Here is a 16044-nt window from a genome sequence, read left to right on the forward strand (position 1 = left end):
TTTTCGGCGTGTCGCTCCTTCTTCAGGTGAAGGAGCGACAGTCCAAAAGCTTGTGCTACCAAATAAACCTGTTGGATTTAACCTGGTGTTGTGAGACTTCATACTGTGCTTACCCCAGTCCAACGCCAGCATCTCCACATCATGGCTACCACCGACCACAATCCCACAGGCCCTATTCCCATAACCCCACATATTTACCTTGCTACTCCCCTGACACTAGTCAATTTAGTTTGGCCAATCAAACAAACCCGCACATCTTTGGACAAATGTGTCAAAGATAAATGCGTCAAATTCCATTACGTTGTCGAAGTTTTATTTATTGAATTTCTCAATAGAACAAATGTTTCATTTTGCAAAAGGTTATGGAGAAATTAATCAATGATCCAGCAAAATTAACATTTTTAGCCCAGAGAACATCAAGAGATTTGTGAAGCATCTTGCTCATTATAAAAATATGTTGAACATTGGAGAGGTATTAAATGAGGGTGGTCCCCATTTAACAAAAGTCAACAAGCCAGGTAAATTATTAATTTAACAATGTAAAGATAATGGAGTGAACCACAAGCAAACTTGAGCATTTTGCGTGCAAACAACTTGTATTTCCAAAGCATCTTTGATGCAATAAAATATCCCACTCAACTCAAAGAAGCATTATAAAGCAAAATGACTGAGTCACAAAATGCTATGTTAGGGCATATTGATCAATGAAGTGTTTTCAACAAGTACTTTAAAAGACGAAAGAGGTTTGAGGGAATTTCAAAGTTTAGTAGGCAAGCTTTTAAACAGCAGCAATCACAAGAACACATAATAATGTAAGGAATAGGATTAGGAGTAGATCATATGCCTCCAGAGCCTGCTCCGCCATTCATTATGATTATGGCTGATCTTCAGCTTCAACTCCACTTGCCCACCTGTTCCCCATATCCCTTGATACCCTGAGACACCAAAAAATCTGTCCATCTCAGCCATATGTATATTAAAGGATGGAGCATCCACAACCATCTGGGGTAGAGAACTCCAAAGATTTGCAACCCTTTGAGTGAAGACATTTCTCATCGTCTTATCTTGAGACTGTTTCTGTGTTTGACACTCCACAGTCAGAGTAAACAACATGTCTACCTTGTCTAGCCCCTTCAGAATCATGTATGTTTCAATGAGATCACTTCACATTCTTTTAAACTCCATTGAATGTAGGCCCAACTTACCCAGCCTCTCAATGTAGGACAACCCTCTCATTTCAGGGGCCGATCTAATGAACTTTTGTGGTAAAGACTCCAATGGAAGTATATCCTTCCTTAAATAAGAGACCAAAACGGCACACAGCCCTGTACAATTGCACCAAGACTTCTTTATTCCAGTATCCAATCCCCTTGCAATAAAGGCCAAAAAGACATTTTCCTTCCTAATAGTTGGTTGTAGCTGCATGCTATCTCTGTGTGCCTTATGTGTCTGAACATCAACATTTAAAAGTTCACGCCTTTTAAAAAAAACATTCAACATGGACTTAAAAAGGGATGATCCTGCTCAACCAAGCTCAACTATTATTTTCTGAATCAGGGATCAATATAGAAAATGGAGGATATTGAACAAGCTAGTGTGCTTCCAGTTGACACTTTTTATAAATTCTTTCATAGAATGCGGGTATTGTTGATTAAGCCAATACTTCTATTGCCCACCCGAACTGCCCTCGAGATGGAGGCATTGAGCTACGTTCTTGAACTGCTGCAGTCTATTTTGTGTAGGTAGACCTATTGTGCTGTTACATCATGAGTTCCAGAATTGTGACTGACTGAAGGAATGGTGATATAGTTCCAAGTTAGGATGGTGTGTGGAGGGGAACTTGCAGGTGAAGCTGTTCCCATGCATCTCCTGCTCTTTTCCTTCTAGATGGTAGAGCTTGTGGGTTTTTTGGAAGGTGCTCTGAAAGGAGCCTTGGTCAGTTGCTGCAATGCAACTTGTAAATGATACACACTGCTGCCACGGTGCCAGTCAAGCAGACTGCTTTGACCTCTTAGAAATCTTAGAAACCCTACAGCACAGCGAGAGGCCATTTGGCCCATCGAGTCTGCACTGACCACAATCCCACCCAGGCCCTACCCCCATATCCCTACATATTTACCCACTAATCCCTCTAATCTACGCATCCCAGGACACTAAGGGCAATTTTAGCATGGCCAATCAACCTAACCCGCACATCTTTGGACTGTGGGAGGAAACCGGAGTACCCGGAGGAAACCCACGCAGACACAGGGAGAATGTGCAAACTCCACACAGACAGTGACCCAAGCCGGGAATCGAACCCAGGTCCCTGGAGCTGTGAAGCAGCAGTGCTAACCACTGTGCTACCGTGCCGCCCTGGATAATACCTGGATGGTATTACCCTTGTTGAATGTTGTAGGAGCTGCACTCATCCAGGGAACATGGAGTATTCCACCACACTCCTGACTTGTGTCATATTTAATACATTCAATTGCCACAAGTAATTAACAAACCAGATAGAATTCTGATCTCTAAAAGAAATACTGCAGTACTGGTGGATTTGGGAATTCGGGGGTGGGGTGGTGGCAGCTGTACATGAAGGCAGAATTTGAGAATCTTGGAGCTTTCTGGGCTGGCAAAGGTTGCATATATAAAGAGAAAGCATGGCCATAAAGGAATGAATGGAGAAGAAATAGGAGTACAGTCCCTTGCACCTGCTCCACCATTCAATTCCATCATGATCTTGGGATTCAACTCCATCTTCCATGTTTTAAAAAGTGTTCTGCTTTTCTATTCTTATCACCAATGAATAATCTCCCATTTCCTCACATTATACTCCATCTACCATCTTGTTCTATATCTCCTTTCAACCTCTGTGCCTTCCTCAGAGCTTAATTTCCACCTTGCTTTGTATTGTCAGCAAACCTAGTCACATTATTGTGTCTTTGTCTAAGTCATTAATACAATTGTGAACAGCTGAAATCCCAGCACTAATCTTTCAACAGTCTACTTGTCAGACAGCCAACCCGAAAATGCCCCATTTGTACCTACTCTTTGCTTCCTATCCATTGACCAATCGTCCATCCATGCTAATATATTGCCCCAACTCCATGACTCCTTATCTTGCCTATTTACCTTTTGTATGGCACCTTATTAAATGCCTTTTGGAAATCCAGGTATACTACATCTGGTGGTTCCCCTTGATCTACCCTATTAGTTATATCCTCAAAAAACTAATTTATCAACCACAATTTCCCTTTCATAAAACCATGTTAACTTGGTCCGTTCATGATATGGTTTTCAAAGTGCATGATTAAAGCTTCCTTAATAATAGATTCTAGCACTTTCCCAATGACTCATGTGAGGCTAGTTGGCCAGCAGTTCCCAGTATTCTCTCCACCACCTTTTGTGAACAGCAGCGTTACATTTGCTAACTTCAAACCTGCTAGGATCGTTCCAGAATCTAGGGACTTTGGAAAATCATTGCCAGCACATCCACTATCTCTGTAACTATCTCTTTCAGGACCCTAGGATGTAGGCCATCAGGTCTGGGGATTTGTCAGATTTAATCCCTCAAATTTCTCTCCTACCTTTTCACTACTGGTATCAATTATCTTACTTGTCTCCAGAGTTCAACTGAAATCACCAAACAGCCACAATATACCATAATTTAAGCCTCACATACAAGTCATAGACTTATTCATATATTTGTTCTAACTTTTATTTGAACTCTTAACTTTCTTATCTGATCAGTGTGAATGTGTGTTGTGTCTCTTATTATTATTCTTTGGGTTTTAGTTACAAATAAACTCTCTCTTTTTTTGACTCAAGAAAACCCAATTTGATTAGCTCCTTATTACTCAGTAAATACATTCTGACTGTGATAGGTATCCACAGAGAAAATAAATCTTTGCTGCGACCAACCAAGGGGATTGAAAGAAAGTGAGCCATCTCATTTCTCCTCACCCGGTTGTAACACCTTTTATTACCATGAGGATGAGAATTTTACAATCGAGGCATTGATAGGCCAGAAGCCAATGTTGGTCAGCAAGTGCAGGAGTGATGGGATTCATTGCAAGTTTAGATACATGCAATAGAGTTTTGGAATTTTAGTTTTGGAGTTTTATGGCAAGCACTGGCCTAGTGGCATTATCGTTAGACTATTAACCCAGAAACTCAGCTAATATTTTTGGGACCTGGGTTCGAATCCCGCCATGGCAGATGGTGGAATTTGAATTCAATAAAAAAAAATCTGGAATCAAGAATCTACTGATGACCATGAAACCATTGCCGGAAAAACTCACCTGGTTCATTAATGTCCTTGAGGGAAGGAAATCTGCCATCCTTACTTGGTCTTGCCTACATGTGACTCCAGAGCCGCAGTAATGTGGTTGATTCTCTGAACAAGGGCAACTATGGATAGGCCCCCCCATGTCCCACGAATGAATAAAAAACAAGTTCAGTTTATGGAGGATGGAAGCGGAGAGATTGTATAATAGAACATTGCAATAATCAAGTCCAGAGGAAACAAAGGCATGGATTCAGTTGCCATTCGGTTTATATATTTTTTCAATATATGAAAGGTAAAAGAGAGGCAAAAATAGACATTAGACCACTGGAAAATGAAGCTGGAGAAGTAATAATAGGAAACAAAGAAATGGCAGAGGAACTGAATAGTTACTTTGCATCAGTTTTCACGGTGGAAGACACCAGTAGGATGCCAGAATTCCAGGAGAATCAGGGGGCACAGATGAGTGTAGTGGCCATTATGAAGGAGAAGGTTCTGGGGAAACTGAAAGGTCTGAAGGTGGATAAATCACCTGGACTGGATGGATTACACCCCAGGATTCTAAAAAAAGATAGCTGAGGGAATTGTGGAGGCATTGGTGGTGATCTTTCAGGAATCACTGGAGGCAGGGAGGGTCCCAGAGGACTGGAAAGTAGCTAATGTAACACCGCTGTTTAAGAAGGGAGGGAGGCAGCAGAATGGGAAATTATAGGCCGGTTAGCCTGACTTCGGTCATTGGCAAGATTTTAGAGTCCATTATTAAAGGTGAGATCGCAGAGTATTTGGAAGTGCAGGATAAAGTAGGACTAAGTCAGCACAGCTTCATCAAGGGGAGGTCATGTCTGACAAATCTGTTAGAATTCTTTGAGAAGATAACAAGGAAGTTAGATAAAGTAGAACCAGTGGACGTGATTTATTTAGATTTCCAAAAGGCCTTTGAAAGGTACCTAATAGGAGACTGTTAAATTAGTTAAAAGCCCATGGTGTTAAGGGTAAGATCCTGGCATGGAGGATTTGCTGACTGGCAGAAGGCAGAGAGTGGGGATAAAGGGGTCTTTTTCAGGATGGCATCTGGTGACTAGTGGTGTGCCTCAGGGATCAGTGCTGGGACCACAACTTTTCACAGTATACATTAATGATTTGGAAGAAGGAACTGAAGGCACTGTTGCTCAGTTTGCATATGATACAAAGATATGTAGAGGGACAGGTAGTATTGAGGAAGCAGGAAGGCTGCAGAAGGACTTGGACAAGTTAGGAAACTGGACAAAGAAGTGACAGATGGAATACAACATGGAAAAGTGTGAGCTTATGCACTTTGGGAGGAGGAATGGAGGCATAGAATATTTTCTAAATGGGAAAATGCTTAGGAAATCAGAAACACAAAGGGACTTGGGAGTCCTTGTTCAAGCTTCTCTTAAGGTTAATGTGCAGGTTCAGTCGGCAGTTAGGAAGGCAAATGCAATGTTAGCATTCATGTCGAGAGGGCTAGAATACAAGAACAGGGATATACTCCTGAGGCTGTATAAGGCTCTGGTCAGACCCCATTTGGAGTATTGTGAGCAGTTTTGGGCCCCGCATCTGAGGAAGGATGTGCTGGCCTTGGAATGGGTCCAGAGGAGCTTCACAAAAATGATCCCTGGAATGAAGAGCTTGTCGTACGAGGAATGGTTGAGGACTCTGGGTCTGTATTAGTTGGAATTTAGAAGGATGAGGGGGATCTTATTGAAACTCACCTGGTTCATTAATGTCCTTGAGGCCTGGATAAAATGGACATGGAGAGGATGATTCCACTAGTAGAAAAATCTAGAACCAGAGGGCACAACCTCAGGCTAAAGGGACTATCCTTTAAAACAGAGATGAGGAGGAATTTCTTCAGCCAGAGGGTGGTGAATCTGTGGAACTCTTTGCCACAGAAGCCTGTGGAGGCTAGGTCATTGAGTGTCTTTAAGACAGAGATAGATAGGTTCCTGATTAATAAGGTGATCGGGGTTATGGGGAAAAGGCAGTAGAATGGGGATGAGAAAAATATCAGCCATGATTGAATGGCGGAGCAGGCCCAACGGACAGAGTGGCCTAATTCTGCTCCTATGTCTTATGGTCTTGCAGCAGCAGATGGACTGAAACAAGGGCAAAGAGGATAATAGTATGGAGGTGGAGATAGGTGGTCTTTGTGATGAAGCGAATGTGGAATTGTAACTTCAATTCAGAGTCAAATAGGACACCGAACTGTGAACAGTCTTTTTCAGCTTCAGAAAGTGGCCAAGGAAAGGGGTGAGACTGATAGCTGAGGAAAGGAGCAAGTCAGGAAGGTCAAAGATAATGGCCCATATACTGCAACCAAAATATTGGTGTGTTTAATGGGACTGCCATTTTTAATGTGTCAATCACATGGAGGGTTATAGGTAGGTCTAGAAGGTAGGGATGTGTTCGGCAGGTACATGGAGGGTTATAGGTAGGTCTAGAAGGTAGGGATGTGTTCGGCACAACTTGTGGGCCGAAGGGCCTGTTTGTGCTGTAGTTTTTCTATGTTTCTATCAACTTGTGGCAAGGAAGAAATACCCTGTGAATTGCAAATCATCACAAGTTGCGAAACAATTAGCACCCCTTCAACATTGGCCTGGCAGAAATGATAGTTCGCCTGCGAACTCCCTGAGCACATAAATTATCAATTAAATTACACTGTTAAATAGCCCTGCTATTTAACAGTGCAAGTACATTATTATGACATGTCTTATGTACACCAAATCCTGCTCAAAAACTGAGGAGGTACATTCCAATGGTAATAAATTGTTTGGAGATTTAAAATATATTTTAAAAACTTCCTTCTTTTCCTTTCCATTTCATTATTTATCAAACACCCTTTCTTCTGGTACCTGATTTGATTAATTCAATATACTTCCATCTCTGTTGTTTCTGTTTATTTGTATTTAAATATCAAATAAGGATAGATTGCTGGCCTCATAATTACCCTCACCTTGCTGTTAACAGCTTGCATGTCCAGCAATCTGCAGTGCAAAAAACATTTCATATCAAGAGTGAGAGCAAGAAAAAAATCTAACTAATGGGCACATCAAGAGATGCTTACTCTAGCAGAATGGGGCCAAAGGCTTCAATCTTCCAAATGTTTAATCAAACTTCAGCAACCATAATGTCTCTACAGTGCAGGAGGCCATTCGGCCCATCGAGTCTGCACCAACTCTCTAACAGAGCATCCCACCCAGGCCCCATCCCCGTAACCCCACATATTTATCCTGTTAATCCCCCTAACCTACACAGACAGCACAGTGGTTAGCACTGCTGCCTCACAGTGGCAGGGATCCTGGTTCGATTTCCAGCTTGGGTCACCGTCTGTATGGAGTTTGCACGTTCTCCCGTGTCTGCATGGGTTCACTCCGAGTGCTCCGGTTTCCTTCCACAGTCTGAAAGACATACTGGTTAGGTGTATTGGCCATGCTAAATTCTCCCTCAATGTACCTGAACAGGTACCGGAGTGTGACGACAAGGGGATTTTCACAGTAACTTCATTGCAATGCTAATGTAAGCCTACTTGTGACTAATAAATAAATTTTAAACTTTACACATCTTTGGATACCAGAGGGCAATTTTACCATGACCAATCAACCTAACCCACATATCTTTGGAACAAAAAGAATCATACCAACAGTCTACCCCAAGTCCATAAATTATATATATACACAGTTCATTATTTGGTTTCCCACCTGATTTACTGTTTTCCCCTTTTTAAAACATTTTACTCCCAAACTGGGAAACAATTGGAAACAAAACATCACTATTTCTATGATACTCCAAACATCTTCTAAATAATTCCTCTTGAAATGTCTTAAATGACCCTGCGACCTTCTCTGATAAAATAAAAGAGGGAAAAAAAATACTCATGGGAATTTTGAAATAAAATTAGAACATTTGTAAAGTACACGGGATTAATCATCAGCTGTTCAGGGAGCAAAACAGGTTGTGACATTTCAGGCTCAACCTTCAGCAGAACTGATGATTCTGAGAAAACATTTTAAAAACAAATTTTAAAAAACAGGAAAATGTGGGAATTTTCATTTCAGACTTTCAGCATCTACAATAAATTGCTTTTGAATTTTAATATTGTTGGAGAAAGAGAGGTGAGCAGAGAGGGCAGAACTAACAAATCCATAGAGTGGGAGTAAACATGTTAAATGATCTAACACTACTCAATAAGAGATGGTTCAGTGACACAAAACATCAATGAGATGGTACAGGCATTCACAAGAATTAAAAACAGCAGGGCGGGGGAGAAAAAAGTACAATGTACATTATCACAAATAAATGGGGAAGAAACTGAAACATTCTGTAACAATCAAGATCAGAACGGAGAATTAAAATGAAACACCGTAGATCTGCAAATCATAAGCAAAGATAAAGAACGGTTCCACAATATGTACTATGCACTGGCAAAGGGTCTCCAACTCAAACGTCAATCTCTCCCTTCCTTTTATTTTGACAAACCCACCTGACATTGAGAGTATTCATTGGTGTGAAGAAAATTCAGGATGTAGAACTTAAGAAAGCTATGGTTCCAAGTAATGTCTCCAGTAGAAAAATATGATACTGTTTCTGAAGCCTATGGTGAGTTATGGGGTAGAATAAGAGACCCAAGATGAAGCGGTTAGTGGAACTAGGTGGTGGATTTTAAAATGTAATACCACAAGGAAGTCAGGGTCACAATTCCTCAGAAATACCAAGACCTAGTTCGCTTTTGGTCTCTCCAGTAGAGATAATCACATAAGTGAGCAGCTAATTGATTACAGAAAGGCCATGTGAACTGCTTATTGAAATTGGAAGTTTTATTCCACTGGAGCAGTGATGTCGGAAACTGCAAATAGAAAAGCTATGCATCTGCAATGAAAATCAAAATTATTGCAAAAATACACCTGGAATCATTGTAGAAACATGGACTTCATCAAGGAGATTACTGCATATATTGACTAATTTTTTTTTGGGGAGGGGGGAGGCAGTAAGAGGGGGTGACATGAGTTGGGAGGATGGGAATGTGGAGTTCATTTTTATAATCTAAAATCGTCCACAGAGCTTGTGAAATTTATATTTACCTTTCGAATGTGATCCTCAGTGTCCATCTTAAACAGATTCATCGACACATTTCATTATTCTGAAGCACAGTATAACATCTCTTCCATATTTTCTCGAGCAAAATAAATTAATTTGCAATTTTCTTTTGATAACTCAGAAATCCATAACAAAAATTGCACTTGTACAGTTCCTTGTATGTAGATGAAAACTCTAAAGCCCTACACAAAAGTCAAAAGACAGTGCCAATATAGATCACATTCTTGGCAAAAGCACAAATTCTTCTACTTAAGGACAATAAGATACCCACACTCATGTTGAAATAATTACAATTTATCATGAAAGAGGGGGTGGAGTGACGGTCAGAAGGTCAGGGGATGTGGTGGCATACTGGTAATGTAATTGAACTGGTAATTAAGGCGGCCACAATAATGCTCTGAGGACACAGGTTCAAATCCCACCATATCCCAACACAAGACACTCCTCCACCTGGCCATCTGTCACTGGATTTCAAGTTTTGTTTTCACTGAGCTTTGTTCCCCTATTAACATCAGCTGTTTTATCTTAATTCCACCATCAGCACCAGGACATTAGTGAACCAGATGGATTTTTCAACAATTGACAATGGTTTCATGGTCATCAGTAGATTCTTAATTCCAGATATTTTTTATTGAATTCAAATTCCATCATCTACCGTAGCAGGATTCAAACCTGGGTCCCCAGAACATTATCTGAGTTTCTGGAATAATAGTCTAGTGATAATAATTCTGTTTCTCTCCACAGATTCTGCCAGACTTGCTGAGTTTTTCCAACATTTTCTGTTTCTATTTCGGACCTCCAGCATCCACAGTATTTTGCTTTCACATCACAGGAGAAACCGAGTTGTTAACCGGAAAGCTGAGAAGTTCAAGAGGGAACTTGATAAGAGATTCTCAAAATTATGAATAGTTTTGATCGAGTAAATAAGGAAATACTTTTTCCAGTTGGAAAAGGATGTCATCAGCAGACAAAATGGAATTGATGTCATGTGTAGGCCACATTGTGTAGCCTCCTTCCGTGAAGGGCATTAAATAAATTCAGCAGCTTCCATAATATTCTTTCTGGTGTCAGCCCACAAATCACGAGATTTATTAAATTTAGCTTCATAATTTGAGATGATGGGATTTGAGCTCAATCTCTGGGTTGCTAGTCCAATACAAGCCCTCGCAACATCAGATATATATAATACATATGTACTTTGAGCAATGGTCCCAGCATGCATTACAGTTTTCAGCTGGAACAATATTCCTAACCATGCTGCCACACTGCTTAGAATCATAGACCCCTACAATGCAGAAGGAGGCCATTTGAGCCATCGAGCCTGCACCGACAACAATCCCACCCAGGCCCTATCCCTGTAACCCCACGTACTTAGCCTACTAATCCCCCTGTCATTAAGGGTCAATTTAGCATGGCCAATCAACCTAAGCTGCACATCTTTGGACTGTGGGAGGAAACCCACGAAGAAACATGGAAAATGTGCAAACTCCACACAGACAGTGACCCAAGGCTGGAATTGAACCAGAGTCCTTGGCATGGTGAGGCAGCAATACTAACCACTATGCCACCGTGCTGCCTTAATTGTGTGTGTTGATTTTATTAACCAGCCTTCTAAGTAGCACCTTATCAAATACATCTTGAAACTCCATATGCACAATGTCCACTAAGATATATTTATCACTTGTTATTTACTCCAGGCTACATACTGAATTAATCTACCATCATCATCCCTCTTCACAAAGAAGCCCCTAATCCCTTCCATTCTTGCAAACTACCATCTCATCTTCAACCTCCCTTTCCTTTCTCAGGTCCATACACACACTGTCGTCTCCCTAGTTTGTGTCTATGTATCGTAGAACTTCATGTTTGAATTCTTCCAATAAGGTCACTATGGCGATCCATATGACAGTGATAAGCTATCATTTCTTATCCTTCTTGACTTTGACACGGTTGACATCTTTCTCCAATTCCATTAGTTTTGAGGTATCCCAACGATCTGTCCTTGGCCTCTTCCTATTTTTCAACTACATGATGTCTGATTGACGATATCATCCAGTAACAGTGTCAATTTCCACATGTATTATTTATTATTAGTGTCACAAGTAGGCTTACATTAACACTGTAATGAAGTACGCAGGCGACATCACTAAAACTGCCCATTTCCACTTCCGTAACATCATCCAACTCTGCCCCACTTTACTTCAATTGTTCTGAAGACCTGACCTGTGCCTTTGTTACATCTGACCTGAATAAACTTTTCATCATCCAAAACTCTGCAGCTCATGTCTTAACTTGCATCACACACGGTGGCACAGTGGTTAGCACTGCCGCCTCACAGCACCAGGGACCCGGGTTCAATTCCTGGCTTGGGTCACTGTCTGTACAGGGACTGCACGTTTTCCCCGTGTCTGTGTGGATTTCCTCCAGGTGCTCCGGTTTCCTCCGAAAGACATGCTGGTTAGGTGCATTGGCCATGTTAAATTCTCCCTCAGTGCACCCGAACAGGTACCAGAGTGTGGCAACTACGGGATTTTCACAGTAACTTCTTTGCAGTGTTGATGCAAGTTGACTTGTGACACTAATACATAAATTTAAAACTCATAAATCCATCATCTCACTAACCTACATCAGCTCCTAGTTAAACATCTCAATTTAAAAATTTTCATCCTTGTTTTCTGATCTCTCCACAGCCTCATCCCTATGTCTAGAGCTTCACAACTCTGAGATATCTGTGCTCAGCAAATCCTGACCTTTTAAGTATGCCCAGATTTTACTTGCACACTATTGGTGGTTATGCCTTCTGCTGTCTAGGTCCTCAGGTTTGGAATCCCTTCTATCTCTTTCTTTCCTTGAAATCTACTGCTGATCAAACATTTGGTCATCTGCTCTCATATTTCATATGGCTTGGTGTCAAAATTTGTTTGACAGTGCTCCTGAGAAGCCCCTTGGGATGTTTGATTCCATTAATAAAGCTAAATATAAATGCAAGTTGTTGTTTCTGTTATTGCCTCAAGTTTCCTTTTGTGTGGCCAAATTGAACGTAACTGACCAAATATTTCAGTTTCTAAAGAAACAAAACAAACGTACAAAAAGGCAGAGGATCGAAGATATAATGACACATGCAAATGAAGATGTGCTTAGTTGACTTGGAACATAGCAAATAGGAGGAGTAGGCCATTTGGCCCTTTGAGCCTGCTCCATTATTCAGTGTGATCATCCAACTCAATAGCTTGATCCCACCTTCCTCCCATATCCTTTGATCACTTTCGCCCCAAAAACTATATCTAACTCCTTCTTGAAAACATACAATATTTTGGCCTCAACTGCTTTCAATGATAGTGAATTCCAAAGGCTTATCACTCTCAGTGAAGAAACGTCTCATCATCTCAGTCCTAAAAGGTTTACCCCTTATCCTTAGACTATGAAACCTGGTCCTTAGACTATAACCCCTGTTCTGGGCTCCCCCATCATCGGGAACATCTTTCCTACATTTACCCTATCTAGGCCTGTTAGAATTGTAAAGGTGTCTATGAAATTACCGCTCATTCTTCTGAACTCCAGTGAATATAATCCTAACCGACTCAATCTTTCCTCCTACATCAGTCCCACTGTCCCAGGAATCAGTCTGGTAAACCTTTACTGCACTCCCTCTAGAACAAGAACATCCTTCCTCAGATAAGGAGACCAAAACTGCACACAATATTCCAGGTGTGGGCTCACCAAGGCCCTGTGTAATTGCAGCAAGACATTCCTGCTCCTATATGCGAATTCTCTTGCTATGAAGGCCACATACCATTTGTCTTTTGTACCACCTGCTGCACTGTATGCTTACCTTCAGCAATTGATGTACAAAGATACCCAAGTCTCGTTGTACATTCCCCTCTCTCATTTATAGCCAGATAATTATCTGCCTTCCTGGTTTTGCCAAACTGAATAACTTTAACCACATTACACTGCATCTGCTATGCAATTGTCCATTCATTCAGCTTGTCCAAATCACACTGAAGCATCTCTGCATCCTCCTCACAGCTCACTCTCCCACCCAGCTTTGTGTCATTGTAGCATGCACATGTACTCTGGGAACATATTGTTTTCAATTTTAAAACAGACTAACATAACTAAGTCAAAAAAACTCTGCAAGAAATCACTGCAAAAATAAAATCTGTATCTTACTGTGATGCAAATGTTTGCATGCAGTCACCCCAAGACGAGTCCGTTCAACTTATTTTAAAAACAACATGTAATACTGATCAGAGCATGGTTTGCTGCAGGTTCCAAAACATTGTAGAATTTAATAGACATTGACTTACACCACAAAATAGGAAAGTTAGTTCAAACGAGGACAATCGGAGCCTGAAGGTTGTCACAGCAGTTTGCTTGTCTGCAGGCAGCCTTTTCAACCACTCAATTCACAAAGAAAGATGAGATTGATTTTTGTGAGCTTGGTTTTTACCTAAAAAAAAAGCTTATATTCAGAAAGTGTTTTCAGCAATACTTCGGAATTTGCTCCCAATTTTCAAATGGAAGCTGCACATTAGATTCAAAAGCATGGAGGAAAGAAAATGAGTTAGATTGTGTTAGCTTGGACAAAACAATTGATGCGAACAAGCAGGCAAGATGAGTTGCTGCTGTAAAAAATGAATTGAGATTTTCCTTCAAATTCTATTTTGCTATTGTTGGATTGTATAGGACCTGTCACACTTTCTCTGGCCTTGATATAATACCAACGCTATGCTTTACAGATTACTTGGTACCTGTAAATAACCAGCAAGGGTTTTAATAGGGGTACTAATTGGCAGGGCCAAAGGTTTCCCTGGGTAAGGAGGTCAGGCCATAAGGGTATTTATTAGGGACAGGAAGAAGAAAGCGAGCAGGACTGAGGAAATATATTGGAAATAAATTGAGCAGTTTGAAACCAATCAGATGTGATGGGTTTGTAGCAGGTGGTGGAGATCTGCTTAATGATGTCCATCTAATGGGGGAGAATGAAGAGGAGTGCTGACTGAAAGTAAGTACTGGTATAAAAACAGGAAATATTGAAATGCTCAGCAGGTCAGGCAGCATCTGCAGGAAGAGAAATGGGAGATGTTGGCACAATGGCAATGTCACTGGACTAGTCACCCAGAAACTCAAGCTAATGCTCTGGCAACAGGGGCTCAAATCCCACCACGACAGCTGGTAGAATTTAAATTCAGGTAATAAATCTGGATTTGAAAACTAGTCTCAGTAATGGTGACCATGAAACAATCAATTGGTATCAAGGAAATCTGCCATGCTTACCTGGTCTGGCTTACATGCGACTCCAAATCTACAGCAATGTGGTTGACCCTTAACTACCCCCTGAAATGGATAAGCAAGCCACTCAGTTAGAGATGGCCAACAAATGCTTGCCTTTGTCTACATCCATGAAAGAATAATAAAGAATGAAGAACAAAGAAAATTACAGCACAGGAACAGGCCCTTCCGGCCCTCCATGCCTGCACTTAGCATGCTGCCCGACTTAACTAAAATCCCCTACCCTTCCGGGGACCATATCCTTCTATTCCCATCCTATTCATGTATTTGTCCAGACATCTCTTAAAAGTCACTACCGTATCCACTTCCACTACCTTCCCCGGCAATGAGTTCCAGGCACCCACCACCCTGTGTGTGTGTAAAAAAATCTGCCTCGTACATCTCCTTTAAACCTTGCCCCTCGCACCTTAAACCTGTGCCCCCTAGTAATTGACTCTTCCACCCTGGGAAAAAGCTTCTGACTATTCACTCTGTCCATGCCTCTCATAATCTTGTAGACTTCTATCAGGTCGCCCTTCAACCTCCGTCATTCCAGTGAGAACAAACCAAGTTTCTCCAACCTCTCCTCATAGCTAATGCCCTCCATACCAGGCAACATCCTGGTAAATCTTTTCTGTACCCTCTCCAAAGCCTCCACATCCTTCTGGTAGTGGGGCGACCAGAATTGAATACTATATTCCAAATGCGGCCTAACTAAGGTTCTATAAAGCTGCAACATGACTTGCCAATTTTTTAACTTAATGCCCTGGCCGATGAATGCAAGCATGCCATATGTCTTCTTGACTACCTTCTCCACCTGCGTTACCACTTTCTGTACACCCAGATCCTTCTGCCTATCAATACTCTGAAGGGTTCTGCCATTTACTGTATATTTCCTATCTGTATTAGACCTTCCAAAATGCATTACCTCACATTTGCCCGGATTAAACTCCATCTGCCATCTCTCCGCCCAAGTCTCCAACTGATCTATATCCTGCTATATCCTCTGATGGTCCTCATCACTATCCCCAAATCCACCAACCTTTGTGGCTTCCGCAAACTTACTAATCAAACCAGTTAGATTTTCCTCCAAATCATTTATATATATATTACAAACAGCAAAGGTCCCAACACTGATACCTGAGGAATGCCACTTGTCACAGCCCTCCATTCAGAATCGCACCCTTCCACTGCTGCCCTCTGTCTTCTATGACCGAGCCAGTTTTGCATCCACCTTGCCAGCTCACCTCTGATCCCATGCGACTTCACCTTCTGCACCAGTCTGCCATGTGGGACCTTGTCAAAGGCCTTACTGAAGTCCATGTAGACAACATCCACTGCCTTACCTTCATCAATCATCTTCGTCACTTCCTCGAATAACTCGATCA

This window comes from Mustelus asterias, chromosome 1 (genome assembly GCF_964213995.1).
Source record: "Mustelus asterias chromosome 1, sMusAst1.hap1.1, whole genome shotgun sequence".
NCBI classification, from domain to species: domain Eukaryota; kingdom Metazoa; phylum Chordata; class Chondrichthyes; order Carcharhiniformes; family Triakidae; genus Mustelus; species Mustelus asterias.